Source organism: Globicephala melas, chromosome 13 (genome assembly GCF_963455315.2).
Source record: "Globicephala melas chromosome 13, mGloMel1.2, whole genome shotgun sequence".
Lineage (NCBI taxonomy): Eukaryota > Metazoa > Chordata > Mammalia > Artiodactyla > Delphinidae > Globicephala > Globicephala melas.
Genome location: NC_083326.1, coordinates 81,574,957 through 81,591,937, shown reverse-complemented (window position 1 = coordinate 81,591,937; position 16,981 = coordinate 81,574,957). Strand labels below are relative to the sequence as shown.

Here is a 16,981-nt window from a genome sequence, read left to right as displayed (position 1 = left end):
GAGGAGTGGAGGTGAAGATCACTGGAATGAGGAGAGACAGGAGCCAAGGGGCCAGGAGGTTGGCCAAGTCTTGGGTCATCCTTGTCATCAAAATCATTAGTATGGTGGTAGGAACTGGGATGGGGAGGAGGGATGAGCCAGATGCTATAGTCCTCTTAAGAACAAGGACTGACTGATTAGTAGACATCAGCAATGAGAAGGTATTGAAGGTGGTACACGTAGATGACTTGAGCCTCAGAGTTTAATCAAGATGAAGGACCACTGATAGAGTTGAGGACCATGGGGGACACCATGAGAGTCGGAGAAGGATTTGCATCCTCTGGGGAGGGCTTCAGGACTGTCAGGGGAGAACCAAGTTTACGGGAGGCAGGAAGTAGAAGGAACTCTGTATGTTGAGGTCATGACCTGAAAAAGAAAAGAGTATGCCTTCCACTGTTCTCTATTCCATTCCCACAATTTGGAATGAAACCCAGAGGTGAGCCATATTTGATCCAGCATATGAGAACTCATACTCCTCACCCACTGGTTAATAATAGAAACAAGTCCAAAACAACCCTTCCTAAATGTCCATTAATCTCCCAAGCTTATCAGTATCTAGGGGTGTAGCAGACACTCAGCTACTCATTTGAAATCTGCTCTCTTTTTCTTTGTTAAGAGAATCCCCAATTTTGTCCAGGTTTCAAACCTTCAGGAAAGATAACTCTGTACCCACCTCAAGGGCATCACGTTAATTCCATTCTACCTGTGGGTGACTGGTTTAGGTAGGAATGAATATGAAAGCTAATTATGGCCACCAAAACATGAAAGTTTATTAGAGGTCTTCTAAAGAAAGATGTCATTCCTAAGAGAGAGGCATGAGAAGAAATGGTCTTTCTAATGTGACATGCTCAGGGTGGCAGGGCAGAACAATGGAAAGAACTTGTTGGCACCACTGAGTTAAGTAACTCTGGAGCCATCCTACCTTAGGACTTCTTTTCTTAAATATAGTGTCTAGGGTTTCCCTGGTGGCGCAGTGGTTGAGAATCCGCCTGCCAGTGCAGGGGACACGGGTTCGATCCCTGGTCCGGGAAGATCCCACATGCCGTGGAGCAACTAAGCCCATGTGTCACAACTACTGAGCCTGCGCTCTAGAGCCTGCGAGCCACAAATACTGAGGCCGCGTACCGCAACTACTGACGCCCGCGCGCCTAGAGCCCGTGCTCCGCGATGAGAATCCCGCGCAATGAGAAGCCCGTGCACTGCAACAAAGAGTAGGCCCCGCTCTCTGCACCTAGAGAAAGCCCGCGCGCAGCAGCGAAGACCCAACACAGCCAAAAATAAATAAATTAAATTAAATTAATTTATTTAAAAAAGAAAAAATATATATATATATTGTTTAAACCATTTTAACTGGGCTTTCTTTTACTCATCATAGCTAAAGCATTCTGATTTAAGAAGCATTGCTAGGCAACTGCTATAAAGTTCATCAGGAGGCTGGCAGACAATACCTCTGAAGCACAGAACAGGCAGATATACAATTTATGGGGTAATTAAGGACAGTGGGCTGCCTCCTTGAGGTACAGAGACAGCAGGGACTCAACTGCCAAGAGGCAGCCTGCCCAATATCCGGGATGCATCTTAAGTCCAGCACCCTGACAAACCCCCCGCCCCTGTCATCTTTTCCTTGATGTCCTTACCCTGGAATCTCCTGGTCATATTTGAACTCTGGAATATGTTATCAGAATATGGCTCAGGTATCTGCTACCTTGTATACTCAAAGCCTCAGTTCTCTTCCCTTTTTTAATTCTCTGTGAGAGTTCTGCCAGCTTCTCCTTTAGACCAATTAACACAAGAGATGCTCTCACTCAAATGACAGATGGGTTGACTACCTCTAACTTTCCAAAAACCAAAAACTTTTCTAAAAATTGTTGTAAAATATACATAACAAATTTTACCATTTTAACCAGTTTTTTAAAAGCATTTTATTGAAGTATAGTTGATTTACAATGTTGTGTTACTTTCTGCTGTACAGCAAAGTGATTCAGTTATACATATATATATTCTTTTTCATATTCTTTCCCATTATGGCTTATCACAGGATATTGAATATAGTTCCCTGGGCTATAGAGTAGGACCTTGTTGTTTATCCATCCTATATATACCAGTTCGCATCTGCTAATCCCAAATGCCCAATCCTTCCCTCCCCAACATTTTAACCAATTTTAAGTATACAGTTCAGTGACATTAAGTACATTCACCTTGTTGTACAACATTAAGTTGTGACATTAAGTACATTCATCTTGTTGTACAACCATCACAACCATTTATCTCCAGAACTTTTTTATTATCTCAAACTGAAACTCTGTACCCATTAAACAATAACCCTTCATTCCTTCCCTGCCACCCAGCCCCTGGCAACCACCATTCTACTTTCTGTCTCTATGAGTTTGACTACTCTGGGTACCTCATAAAAGTGGAATCATACCATACTAGTCCTTTTGTGTCTGGCTTATTTCACTTAGCATAACGTCTTCTAGGTTCGTCCATGTTGTAACATGTCAGAATTTCATCTCTTCTTGGATTGGAAGAATTAATGTGGTTAAAATGGCCATTACTGCCCGAAGCAATCTACAGATTTAATGTGATCCCCATCAAATTACCCATGACATTATTCACAGAACTAGAACAAATAATCCTAAAATTTATATGGAACCATAAAAGACCCAGAATTGCCAAAGCGCTCCTAAGGAAGAAGAACAAAGGTGGAGACATAACCCTCCCAGACTTCAGGCAATACTACAAAGCCATTCAAAGTAATATTCAACAAAATATTCAAAGGAATGAAAACTGTGTGATACTGGCACAAAAACAGACATATGGATCAATGGAACAGAATAGAGAGCCCAGAAATAAACCCACAGTCCATTAATCTTTGACAAAGAAGGCAAGAATATACAATGGAGAAAAGTCAGTCTCTTCAGCAAACAGTATTGGGACAGCCACATGTAAATCAATGAATTTAGAACACTCCCTCACACCATACATAAAAATAAACTCAAAATGGCTTAAAGACTTAAATATAAGATATGACACCCTAAAATTCCTAGAAGAGAACATAGGCAAAAATTCTCAGACATATAATGTAGCAATGTTTCTTAGGTCAATCTCCCAAGGCCATAGAAATAAAAGCAAAAATAAACAAATGGGACCTAATCAGACTTACACGTTTTTGCACAGTGAAGGAAATCATAAACAAAATGAAAAAACAACCTACAGAATGGGAGAAAATATTTGCAAATAATGGAGTTTCCTTAAGAAAACTGAAAATAGCGTTACCATATGATCCAGCAATCCCACTCCTGGCATATATCCAGAGAAAATTCTAATTCAAAAAGATACATGCACCCCAATGTTCATAGCAGCACTATTTACAATAGCCAAGACATGGAAGCAACCTAAATGTCCATTGACAGATGAATGGATAAAGAAGATATCGTGTATATATACAATGGAATACTACTTGGCCATTAAAAAGAATGAAATAATGCCATTTGCAGCAACATGGATGGACCTAGAGATTATCATATTAAGTGAAGCAAGTCAGACAGAGAAAGACAAATATCATACAATATCACTTATATGTGGAATCTAAAATATGATACAAATGAACTTATTTACAAAATAGAAACATACTTGCAGACATAGAAAACAAATTTATGCTTACCAAAGTGGGAAGGGGGTGGGTATAAATTAGGAGTTTGGGATTAGCAGATATAACTTACTATATATAAAATAGATAAACAACAAGGTCCTACTGTATAGCACAGGGAGCTATATTCAATATCTTTAACAAACTATAATGGTAAAGAATATACACATACACACACACACACACACATATATATATATAATCTGAATCACTTTGCTGTACACCAGAAACTAACACATATTGTAAAATCAACCATACTTCAATTTAAAAAAAGAATTTCGGGGCTTCCCTGGTGGCACAGTGGTTGAGAGTCCGCCTGCCGATGCAGGGGACACAGGTTCGTGCCCCGGTCTGGGAAGATCCCACATGCTGTGGAGTGGCTAGGCCTGTGAGCCATGGCCGCTGAGCCTGTGCGTCCAGAGCCTGTGCTCCGCAACGGGAGAGGCCACAACAGTGAGAGGCCCGTGTACCGCAAAAAATAAATGAAAGAAAGAAAGAAAGAAAGAAAAGAAAGAAAGAAAGAAAGAAAGAAAGAGGAAGGAAAGAAAGAAAGAAAGAATTTCGTTCCTTTTAAAATCTGAATAATTCTCTCTCTCTCTCTCTCCATTTAGTTTGTTTCCACCTTTTTGGCTATTGTGAATAGTCCTTCTCTGAACATCGTTGTACAGATTTCTGTTCATGTCCCTGTTTTCAATTCTTTGGGGTATATAGCCAGAGGTGGAATTGCTAGATCATGGCAATTGTATGTTTAATTTTTTTTAGAAACCAAGTTTTCTGTTCTTTGGTTTTTTTTAACTTACCAGGATATCCACATGTGCTTGAAAGCTTCCCCTTTTTAACCCCAAAGCTGAATACATCACCCTCAGGAGGCAAAATACTTTCCTTGTATCAGTGAGTCACCATCTCTCTCATTAAAGCAGAGATAAAAACCATTAGTTTAATTCCAACAGGGCATTCTGTTACAGAGCATAGAGGGGAAAGCAGAATAAAGTTATGCTGAATAGATGGAAATTTAGGACATGAAATGAAAAGCAGAAGCAGGGAGACAGAGAGAAAGCACAGAGGAGCTGAGGGTGGGGCTGCGGCATGAAGACCCACCAGCTCCGAAGGTCCCTAGAGTGACCCCGAACAGAGAATTCCTCATTAATTCTGGAGTCCAAGAACCCTGACCCATTTACAACTTATTTTGGTTTTTTTTTTCATGAAATCCCATGTTATATATTTCTCTCTGATCATATGTATAATAATTGTGACTAAAAGGAAAAGCCACTGTCAGTCTCTACACTCACAACACTCCTGACACCAAATATGTGGGTTTTCCACACCAACCAATTTCCCAGCTCTCTGGACACCAAAAGGGGGGTCCTACAATTCAATCATGACACTAACTACTTAGAGTTAGCACAGACCCCGCAGGTTAAGGGCTCAGTCCCACAAGACTGCCCCCACTTCAGATGCGAGTCACAAGTAGTGCGTCCCAGGTGTTTGATTGGCTACAAATTGGGGGTTCTCGTGACCCCTTCCTCGGGTTTAGTAATTTACTGTAATGGCTCAGAGAACTCAGGGAAACATGTTTATTGGTTTACTGTAAAGGACATAAAAAAGGAGACAAAAGAACAGCTAGGTGAAGAGGTACATAGATAGGGTGGCGAGGTCTGGAAGGGGCCCAAGTACAGGAACTTCTGTCCCCATGGAGTTCGGCTTTGCCACCCTCCCAGCACATGGACATGTTCACCAACCCAGAAGCTCTCCAAGCTCCATAGTACAGGGATTTTTATGGAGGCTCCATCACTTAGCCATGATTGGTTATTAACTCAATATCCAGCCCCTCTTCCCTCCCTGGGGGATGGAGATGGGACTGAAAGTTCCAAGCCTCTAATCATGGCTTGGTCTTCTTGGTGACCAGCCCTATCCTGAGCCTGTCCAGGAGCCCACCAAGAGTGGCCTCTTTAGGACAAAAGATGCTCCTATAACCCAGGAAATTCCAAGAAATTCAGGAGCTCTGTGTCAGGAACCAGGGCCTGAGACCTAATATATATTCTTATTATATCACAGTGACATAGTGTGACTGAGTATTTATGCCTCACCATCAAACAAGTTTAACTAAAATAGTCTCATTCTCTTGGCCCCTGTCAAAATGACAGCATCTTCATGTCAAAGATGTTGACTTACTTCCACCCTTTTTGTGGAGCCAGTCATGTGGCATTCATCAGCATAGTCTCAGTCTAGCTCAAGAGTTCCAAGCCAAATGGAGAAGCCAATGGAATGGATAGGAACAGGGATCAGGCCACCAGGCTGGATCTGGACACATGGAGATGGTGACATGGAATAGAGCAGTTACAGCAAACAGGAAGTGAGGCCCCTAGCTGAGGGGCAGGCCAGCAGGCTGAGCTCAGGGTCTCTGGAGGCCCCAGGAAGAAGAGGTGGGGAGAGCACCCTAGTTCTCTTCTGGTGGAAGAGGGAGGGCGTGGTGAGAGAGTCCATGATTTGAAGACCTCTGTACTTCTCCCTGCCCATTTCATTGCTCTTATCAAAACTCTCACTGTCCATTTTATCCAGTCAAACTTAATTTCCCTTGTCTGTCTCTTTTTCATTCCCACCCCCATTTCCCTTATGCCTGAACAGCCTCCTACTTACCATCTGCCTGCCCAGGAGCTTGCCTTCCTTTACAACTGCACCTACCACTTAGTTTCTCCAATTAAGTGAAAATGGAATAATTATACTTCTTTTCCCAAAGCACACCTCTTAAATCCCAAATGTCCCTGTGTTGCCATACATGATGAAAGGTCTCTGATTGACTGATTTTCTTTAAAGGAATTACATGAGATTACTCATTAAAAGCACCATGGCTGGTACATAATAGTGTTCAGCGAATTGCAGCTTTTCATTAATAGTGATACGTTATTAATTATAGTAACAATAATAATAAGAGGATATAAGCTCCTAGAAGACAAGGAGAGTGGTTGCTCTATGCCCAGGTTCAATAACCCAATATTCAAAGATTGAATTTTAGCAGAGATTATAAATTTTTCTGCCATGCCTAACTTCTAGCTCAACCTGAAATCAGCAGGCCTTCATGTCCCTAACCAGGGCTGATTGGACCAGGATGGGCAACTGCCAAGCAGAGTCAGCACAGTGGCTGGCCAGTGACCAATTGGGATCTCTCTATCAAGAATACAAATTAAGGGGCTTCCCTGGTGGTGCAGTGGTTAAGAATCCACCTGCCAATGCAGGGGGACATGGGCTGGAGCCCTGGTCCGGGAAGATCCCACATGCCATGGAGCAACTAAGCCCGTGAGCCACAACTACTGAGCCCGCGTGCCACAACTACTGGAGCCCACACACCTAGAGCCTGTGCTCCGCAACAAGAGAAGCCACTGCAATGAGAAGCCCGCGCACCACAACAAAGAGTAGCCCCCACTCGCCACAACTAGAGAAAGCCTGATTGCAGCAACAAAGACCCAACGCAGCCACAATAAATAACTAAATTAATTTTTTAAAAAAGAATATAAATTAAGGGACTTCCCTGGTGGTCCAGTGGCTAAGACTCCACGCTCCCAATGCAGGGGACCCCGGTTCAATCCCTGGTCAGGGAACTAGATCCCACAGGCCACAACTAAGTGTTCACACACCGCAACTAAAGATCCCGTGTGCCACAATTAAAGATCCTGCATGCCACAACTAAAAGATCCCCCATGCTGCAGCTAAGACCTGGCACAGCCAAATAAATAAATAAATATTTTTTTAAAAAAGAATTTAAATTAAGAGACAAAGGCATTAAGGGAATCAAGTAAAAGGAGGAGCTCTAGGGTGAAAGTCCTCCAGCTCTAACTGATGTGGTCCCTGGAATCACCCTGATTCTTGCCCTTCCTAAGGCTATAGATTTTGTAGGAGATTCCATGAGAACTATGTCTTTAATATGAAAATCATTTTCTGGAGCTAATTTGAATAGGTGGTTCTGAGCATATATCACAACTCTGCCACTTCTATGTGATCTGAAGAAAGTTATTTAACCTCCTTGAGCCTCATTTTCCCCATCTGTAAAAGGGGATGGTAATACCTACCTTATGGTGTCCTGGTGATTAAATGAGGTAGTGCAGTCTCATACTAGCATTTATCAAGGATGTACATCCTTATTTTTTTCCCTTCTCTGCCCAAAGGTCATTGGAAATGTCCAGATACAGGCACTATATCAGTTAGGATACAGAGCTCAACTGCATGCAATAGAGACCCCAAATAACAGTAGCCTAAATAAGGTAGAAATTGATTTCTTTCTCACATGCAGTCTGGATGAAAATGGTCCAGGGCTGGTATGGCGGCTCTGAGCAATGAATTCATCAGGGACCCATCTCTAGGGTGTTGCCCTCATCAGCATGGTCAAAAATGGCTCCCCATCAGGATCAAATTCCAAATAGAAGGATGGAAGAAGGAGGAAAGGAGAAAGAAAGGGCATGTTCCTCCCTTCAAGGGCGTGGCCTGTCACTGCCACTTGCAGCTCATTGGTCAGAACTTAGTCACGTGACCACACCTACCTGCAACAAGAGGTGGGAAATGTAGTCCTTATTCTGTTTGACCATGTTGCTTGCTTAAAATTGGATCAGGAGTTTTCTTACTTTTCTTGAGAAAGGAGAATGGATATTGAAAGACAAGCAAGAGTTCCTGCCACTGGTACCAATGGAATGGTCCTTTGACCTGGAGCTGAATGAGTAGCCTCTCCCACATGCGGAAGGAAATCTTTGTGTTCATAGGGGACCTGGACAGCTATAAGGCATGTAATATGGACCAGCCTGGGAAGAGCTCTATAGAGAATTTATTTGCCCAGGTAAATAATGACCTATTTGTGTTTTTCCCAAGGGAATGGGCCCTATCTTGGCACTGACGGGGGTGTCTGAAAGTCAAAGTCTTGGGTGTGGAGTATTGGAGTCTCCAATCAGTTCCTAGGCTGTGTCCTGTTCTGGGTTCCTTAGGTGATATCAAAGCTCACAGACTCCACAAGATCCAAAAAGTCTTCCCTGATCTGCCAGCTAAAAGAGGCTGCTCTCTCCTTTGAACCCCCATCATACCTGGAGTAGACATCTGTTGGTTTTGTTGTCTGGCCTTATTTTCTCTTCTGGTTTTCCTTTGACAGAACCGTGCCTTCTACATTCTCAGTTGATTTTGTCCCCACCCACAGGCCCCAGGAGTGGATCCAGGACCAGTCTGAGACACTTCGTCATTGCTACTGTGCTCTGTTCAAGACTGGACATGTGAGCCAGGTCAGTCTGATATGTCTTGTTAAAATTACTGAAACAGTGGTGCTCTCTTTATGCTGGAGTTGCTAAGCTGGTAGGATATGGGCCTAAAATTATTGGTGGCCATTTGGCAGCAGGGAATGAAGTCAACTCAGAGAAATCCAGAGGGAAATGATGGAGGGATTCCTGATGACATTATTTGAACATCTGGATCAAGCCATGCCAGAAGGCCTGACTAGTTTCAGGAGCGAGTAACTTCCCTTTTCTGCTTAAGCCAGTTGAAGCAGACCCTCCTATCACTTGGAACCAAAAGAGTCTTGACTAGTAGAACCTTTATGTGTACCTTCATAATATGGCTTATCACTTTGAACCTGAGGTTGCAATTATTTCTGAACACATGTCATGTCTCCTCAAGTATCTTGAAACCAGAATCCCACCTAGGTAGCAGGCACAACCCACGTTTTCAGGGAATGCTTGGTGAATGAATGAATGGATTGATGGATAGACCAATGGACTGGTGGATGGATGAATAATAGAAAGAAGTAAAATAGTACATGTCCCTCCTGAGCATCAGGCCCCAAAGTAGGAGCCTATGCTTCTCCAGACCTTTCTTACAATCCTTTCCCCGTCCCTTTGTTTATTAATTCAGACAACAAATGTTTACTGAACACCTACTATGTGCAAGGCTCTGTGCCAGGAGCTGGGAATATGTAATGTGGTGGTGAAAAGCTCGTGTTTTGGAATCATACAGAACTGGATTTGAACACTAGCTGTGCCCATTACTCTCAGTGTGGCCTTAGACAAGTTGATTAACACCTCGGAACCTCAATTTCTTCATCTGTAAAATGGGCATTGATGGCATCTTCTTCGTAGGGTGGTTGTGAGAGTAATCGAGATAAGGGACTTAAAGTGTTGAATGGTGCAGGTTCATAATAATTATTATTATAATAAAGTTAACACTATATGCCCTTTACAGATGTTAGCTGTTATGCTCTCCCTTTCCAATTTAACTAGCAAAAGAAAGAATATATACATATATGTATATACATAGAGAGAAACAGAGAGACAGAGACAAAGAGACAGAGACAGAGAATGACAGAGACAGAGAGATAGAGAAAGAGACAGAGACACAGAAAGAAATAGACAGAGAGAGACAGAAAGAGACAGAGAGGAAAGATTGAACAGCAAAAATAATTTTAAATGTGTTTTTCTTCTCTCTGATAATTGTGGTTTATCTGGGTTTGGGGGAAAAATACTCATCTAAACCATTGGTTCATTACAGGGGTGATTGTTCACCCCCAGGGGACATTTGGCAATATCTGGAGACATTTTTCGTTGTCATGATTGAGGGAGTGCTGGCATCTAATGGCCAGAGATGCTGCTAAACATCCAACAATACACAGATCAACGCCCACAGCAAAGAACTGTCTGGTCTAAAATGTCAATAGTGACAAGGCTGAGAAACTCTGGTCTATACTGTGTTGGTGCCTTGGCTGTAAATTCAATTGTAAACTGAAATCAAGGGCCATAATGTAAGACCCATGGTAGGTGCTCAATGAATGTTTGATAACCACATAAGTGAATGAATGATCAAATGAATGATTATATCTTACATTTGTAACTCGGCCAAGTGCCTGGTATACAGCTGTGTCAGAATGGCTGTTCATAAATGGTTATTGACTCGTTCCTGTAAATATCCCTCCTGAAGAGCCACCTGTGCAGCAGCTGGGAATGATGTCCTCCTGGCTGAGGGACAAGATGGCCTCACAGCATCAGTTTGGGGTTACAATCAACTGCTGCGGGCAGCCACAGAGCGGCAGAGTGGACAGTGTTTCTCCACATAGTGATGGATTCGTTGTCTCCTCTCCTGCCCCTCTTCTCTCAGACTCTCTGCAGAGAAGGGTTTAAAGAGCTGAGCTGAGAGCCTATGGATTTAGCTCTTTAGGAAAAGGAGGAAAAAATGAGCCCATACTGAAGATTACTGTTAATTTGCTTGAGGATCAAGAGCCCGTTAGAATTAGAGAGCGGGGTGGGTTGGTGGGGCGGGACTCTGGTTCATCACCACACTTTTTCTAATTCATTTATGCAACGAATACCTACAGAGTGCCAGGGACTCTTTGGGGTGAGATAACTAAAGAGATCAAAATCCCTACCCTCTTGGTGTTTATATTCTAAAGAAACAGGATGAACAATAGATACTAATATATAGTATGTGAGAGGGCCATGTGCTCTATCGAGAAAAATCAAACAGGGAAGGAAGATAAGATGTGCTTAGGGTTGAACTTTTTGGTAAAATTGAGGTGAGCTTCACACAGCATAAAATTAACCATTTTAAAGTATAGAATTCAGTGGCATTTAGTACATTCTCAGTGTTGTGCAACCACCATCTCTATCTAGTTCCAAAACATTTTCATCACCCCCAAAGGAAAACCCTTACCCACTAAGCAGTCACTCTCCATTCCCTCCTCCCCCGCTGCCCCTGGCAACTGTCAATCTACCTTCTGTCTCTATGGATTTACCAGCCCCTTGTAACCACCAGTTTTCTTTCTGTCTTCATGGATTTACCTATTACGGACATTTCGCATAAATGGAATCATACACTACGTGGTCTTTAGTGACTGGCTTCTTTCATTTAGTGTAATGTTTTCAAGGTTCATCCATGTTTTAGAGTGTATCAGTAGCTCATTCCGTTTTGTGGCCGAGTAATATTCCAATGAGTGGCTATATCACATTTTTTAAAAATTAATTAATTTATTTGTTTTTATTTTTGGCTGTGTTGGGTCTTCGTTGCTGCGTGTGGGCTTTCTCTAGTTGCGGTGAGCAGGGGCTACTCTTCGTTGTGGTGCACGGGCTTCTCACTGTGGTGGCTTCTCTTGTTGTGGAGCACGGGTACTAGGGCACGTGGGCTTCAGTAGTTGTGGCTCGTGGGCTCTAGAGCGCAGGCTCAGTAGTTGTGGTGCACGGGTTTAGTTGCTCCGCGGCATGTGGGATCTTCCCGGACCAGGGCTCGAACCTGTGTCCCCTGCATTGGCAGGCAGATTCTTAACCACTGCGCCACCAGGGAAGTCCCAGAAGATGATTGTTAAGTGAAGACCTTAGGAGGATGAGGGAGCAAGCCACCAGGATGTCTGGGAAGAGCACTGCACGCAGAGGGAACAGTAAGTGCAAAGGCCCTGAGGCAAGTCATTTTCACTTGTCTTTAACTCTATTTTCCTGTATGCTAATGGGGAAGAATAAGACCATGAAGAAAATATCACATAGAATATTGGCAAATTATCAACACCTGGGCTCGCCCACATACTTGAGCAAGATACAGTTGACCCTTCAACAACACAGGGGTTAGGGGCATCGACTGTCCTCGTAGTTGAAAATCCGAGTATATACAGAGTCAACCCTCCGTATCTGTGGTTTGTCCACATCTGCAGATTCAATCAACTATGCATCATGAAGTACTGTAGTATTTACTATTGAAAAAAATCTTTGTGGAAGTGCATCAAGGCAGTTCAAACCCATGTTTTTCAACAGTCAACTGTACTTCTCAGAGCTTCAATCTGCTCACCTGTAAAATAGGGATAGTAATTGCTATCTACCTCGCAGTGTTCTCTCAAGAATTAAATTAAATATATACCCAGCCAGGGCCTGGCACATAGTAGGGCTCAGAAATGGGTTTGACCATAATCCAAAAAGACACATGCACCCCAATGTTCATTGCAGCACTATTTACAATAGCCAGGTCATGGAAGCAGCCTAAATGCCCATCGACAGATGAATGGATAAAGGAGTTGTGGTACCTATATACAATGGACTATTACTCAGCCATAAAAAGGAACAAAATTGGGTCATTTGTAGAGACGTGGATGGATCTAGAGACTGTCATACAGAGTAAAGTAAGTCAGAAAGAGAGAAACAAATATCGTATGTTAATGCATATATGTGGAACCTAGAAAAATGGTACAGATGAACCGGTTTGCAGGGCAGAAATAGAGACACAGATGTAGAGAACAAATGTATGGACACCAAGTGGGGAAAGTGGCGGGGGGTGGTGGGGGGGGATGAATTGGGAGATTGGGATTGACATGTATACACTGATGTGTATAAAATGGATGACAAGTAAGAACCTGCTGTATAAAAAAATAAATAAAATAAAATTCAAAAAAAAAAAAAAAAGGAAAGGGGTTTGAACTCAGATCAGGAGGACTTCAAATCCTGAGGCCTCCAGGAAGAAAATGGTTTATAGGAGAGCCTGAGGGGTTTTGTGGCGGGGAGGCCTGCAGTCTAGCCTGACACAGGCTACCATATACTCTCCTCTATTTACGCTTCTAAGAGCATAATTTGTTTATATACTAACACCAAGCAGGAGGATTAAAGTCTGAATGCCAGCTTTCACCAAGTGGCTTTAGGCAAATTTCTTAATCTCTTTTAACTCAATTTCCTCATTTGTGACTCAATATCGTTGACAGAATTCAAGATCATATATGTGTCATCGGAGAATTGACAGATAATATATATGAGTGTCACTGGTATGTGGTAGTGCTCAAAAATTTTCCCTCTTTTGTTGCTTCATCATATGTCTGCCCAGCAAATGCCATTTGGGGCATTAAAAAAACCACAAGATTACCTTTAATCATGTATTCAACACAAGTTGCCATGATGTTTTGCTTTGTTTTGTGTTTTGGTGGCAGGTAGAATGTGGGCTTTGGGGTCTTAGGTGAGAGTTGAGATCCTGGTTCCTGTGCTTACTTGCTGTTGGACCTTGGGCAAGAGTCTTAATCTCTCTGAGCTTTAGTTTCCCGGCCTACCTTATAAAGCAGTTGTAAGGATCTGAGATCATTTTTGTGAAGCACCCAGCACCCAACAGGACTCTTAGCCTCAGGGCCGATGGTGGCCACGTTGGTATGAAGAAAAGGATGGGAAGTCCAAGCAGTTTGGGTGGTGAGGGAAGAACAGGAGAGAAAAGTCCCAATCAGACTATCTAGAACAGCTCGTGAGAACTTAGCAAGAGTGAAGCCATAATGAGTTTCCAGCTCTCATTTTTCTCCCTTTGGAAAAAACTAAGAATCAGGAGTCCCAAATGTTCTGTCCAAGACTATCTCCATGCCCTCGAGCAAGTCCCTTTCCCTCTCTGAGCCTCAGTTTCCTGGGGTCCCTCTCCAAGGACCCTCTCTTCTCTGTATCTACCTGTGCACCGCTAATGACCAGTAGAGGGTAGCGGTGAGCCGACATTCACTGTAGAGTCCGTGCCTGCAAGTCTTGTTTGCCCTGTTGCTATCATCTGACGCGGGGCAAGAAAACTGTGGTGAAATAATGATAGTAGTATGTTTCTCTTTTTCAAAGAGCCTTATTTTATCCTCAGCGCACAGTCAGAATGAGGTCTTGCCCCAGTACACAAATGAGAAAGCAGAACCTCAGAAGCATAAGAAATTTAACAAGACTACATACAAACAATCAACAGATAATTTTGTTCATACCACATCCTAAATTTAGAACATTCCAATTTTAGGAACAGCATTGCTGTATGTCTTGTCTGCTTAGTATTGATAACACATTACCTTCTTTATGGTTCATGAAGTATTTTCTGATCCTCAATACCAGGGGATTCTCCTCTTGTTCTCCCCAGCTTACAGAAGAGAAAACTGAGGCTTCTAGAGGTTATGCCATTTGGCTTAGCATTTTCTTAATCAGCTCCATCTTAGAGGCTGTTTGGTAGACTCCCAGAAATATTAGCTTAACAACTACAGAACTTGGTGTTTTGCAGCAGTTTTCATATGATGGGACATAGTGGGTTTGAGTCCAGATATTGCTCCTTGTTTTGCAAAAGAAATTAAACTCCTCTCTCTCTGTCTCAGCATCTGCACAGGTTATCAGAAATTTCACGTAGAACTGGAATAGCTTTAGATCAGCAATGGTACTCAAAAGGGACTATTAGGGGCTTCCCTGGTGGCGCGGTGGTTGGGGGTCCGCCTGCCGATGCAGGGGGCTCGGGTTCGTGCCCCGGTCCAGGACGATCCCGCGTGCCGCGGAGCGACTGGGCCCGTGGGCCGTGGCCGCTGGGCCTGCACGTCCGGAGCCTGTGCTCCGCAACGGGAGAGGCCACAGCAGTGGGAGGCCCGCGTACCGCAAAAAAAAAAAAAAAAAAAAAGGGACTATTAATTGACACACCTATCCCCAACTCCAGATGCTGATATCTGCCCTCAACCACCCAGATCATCACTGTTTTTGATGGTCGTTTTATTTGTATGTGAGTGCAATGTCTTTAAGACATCCCTGGGTTGGTTAAGATGCTGCAACAGAAAGGCACAACTCAAATTAGCTTAAACACTTCAACATTAAGGAAAATTTTACTTCATATAACAAGTAAACTCCAAGGTGGCACGTACAACAACTCAACAAGATTAGTAGAATTATCCTGCCCAAAATGTCAATAGTACTGAGGTTGAGAAACCCTGGGCTAGACTGATCAGTGCAGGGGTTGGGACTGGACTCTTCTTCCATGAAGCACACGGCAGTGAAGAAGAGGCAGAGGACACCACACAAAATTGGGGTTTGGAGAGTCTGAAAGAGGAAAGGGGGACATCTTCACTAAGAAGCTTTCGAGAAGCGAATCGACAGTCTCTGTTATAAGCCCTGGTGCTGTTAATTTAGCTCCCAGGGAGCTCTCCCTAGCTCACTGTGTGTGCCCTGCTGCTGGGAGTTAGGAGGATATATCAGAATTAACACTTGGTCCTTGCCCTCACCTTGCTTATAGTCTAGATGTTTAAACCAGACTCACATTACTTCCTTTTCACTATTATCTTTTTTTCTCAATTGTAGGAAAAACTAAAAGGAATAAAGAAAAGCCAGAATCACCCATAACCTATCAAAATAGCTCCCACTAACATTTTTGTTTATTTTGTCCTAATCTTGACCCTGCTTTCTAATTATTGCAACTCATGTAGATTATCCCCTCATTCATTCATTCAACAGCTATGGAGCTGAGTGCTGGTGTGTGTGGTTCAGATTCTCACTGTACTAGGAGTTCCCAGAACAATTTCATTGTAGCCCGGCATGGTTGAATCGGGGTGGGGGTTGACCTGGGTCTTGAAGTCAATTTGAATGAGGAAAGAGGGTATGAGGGTGGCCTTCCCATGAGAGGAAGGCAATGTCCCAGGAACAAGGCAGGGGAGGTGGGTGTGGAGAAGAAGACTGGTGCATAGTGGGAAGGCTAGAGGAAGGAGTCAGTGGTGGGGGAAGATTCTAGGTGTAATGTAGAGATTTCTTATGAAATTGCAGGGATAATTTTAGGAAGAAGATTCCAGAAGGGCTTAAAAGGATGGCAAGCTTAAAGGTAAACTTGGATGCTACAGGCACCAGGAGATGGTCTAAGTGAGTGAAGTAGGAGCAGATACAAGAAAGAACATAGGCTTCCTGGTCTACACGTTCCCCTTCAATAGGTACACGAGACAAAGGAATGTTATTCTAGGAAGAACGGCAGCACAAACGTGACGATAATCAGCAACTGACAGTGGCTTCCGGATCACACATGGTAGGGAGCAGGGGGAACTGTGGCAAACAGGTCAGTGCATGTCCCATCTGAAGCAGGAAGCCTCTTCTCAGCTTAAGCCAAGCTTCCACATAGTATATCCAGATTTCCAGAAATCCAGACAGTCCCAACAAATGCAATTGAGTCTCACTGGTTTTGATTGGCCTCATCCTGAAATATCTCGATTTTCAGATGTTGGTTCATTCTGCTTGTTTGTTTGTTTAGTGCTCTGTGAGCCAAACACAACTTGCCTATCTGTCATACTTAGCCCTGGGGATACTAGTTTGTTGTCCCTTGGGTATATGCCAAGATGAATCTTAGTTGGAAGGATGAGAGGGTGGCTAGCAGGGAGATGTCCTTACAAAACCAAAGGATGGGCAGAAAGTTTGTGCAGGAGGACCTCCATCTTCTTCTGAAAAGCAATTCCATGAACATTCATTCAATCCTCACATCAACCCTATGAGATAAAGCAGGTTAACTCCATTACATGCATGGGGAAACTGAGGCTCAGAGAGTGCCCACTTTCACAAACTACAAACTAGA

The 16,981-nt window shown here is 43.1% G+C and overlaps 1 protein-coding gene across 3 annotated transcripts in view; it reads left to right on the top strand.

Annotated features, from left to right (window-relative positions):
- The window catches only part of IFT81 (intraflagellar transport 81), a 140,652-nt gene that overhangs the window by 27,785 nt on the left and 95,886 nt on the right, over positions 1-16,981 (top strand). The window contains exons 1-2 of one of the 3 annotated variants that reach the window (XM_060283151.2): positions 7,105-8,510; positions 8,862-8,943. The gene's annotated coding sequence lies outside the window, so the exon portion shown is untranslated. Of the gene's footprint in view, positions 1-7,104; positions 8,944-16,981 lie in introns of those variants that run through there. The other 2 variants (XM_030860290.3, XM_030860291.3) reach the window with 2 other exon arrangements.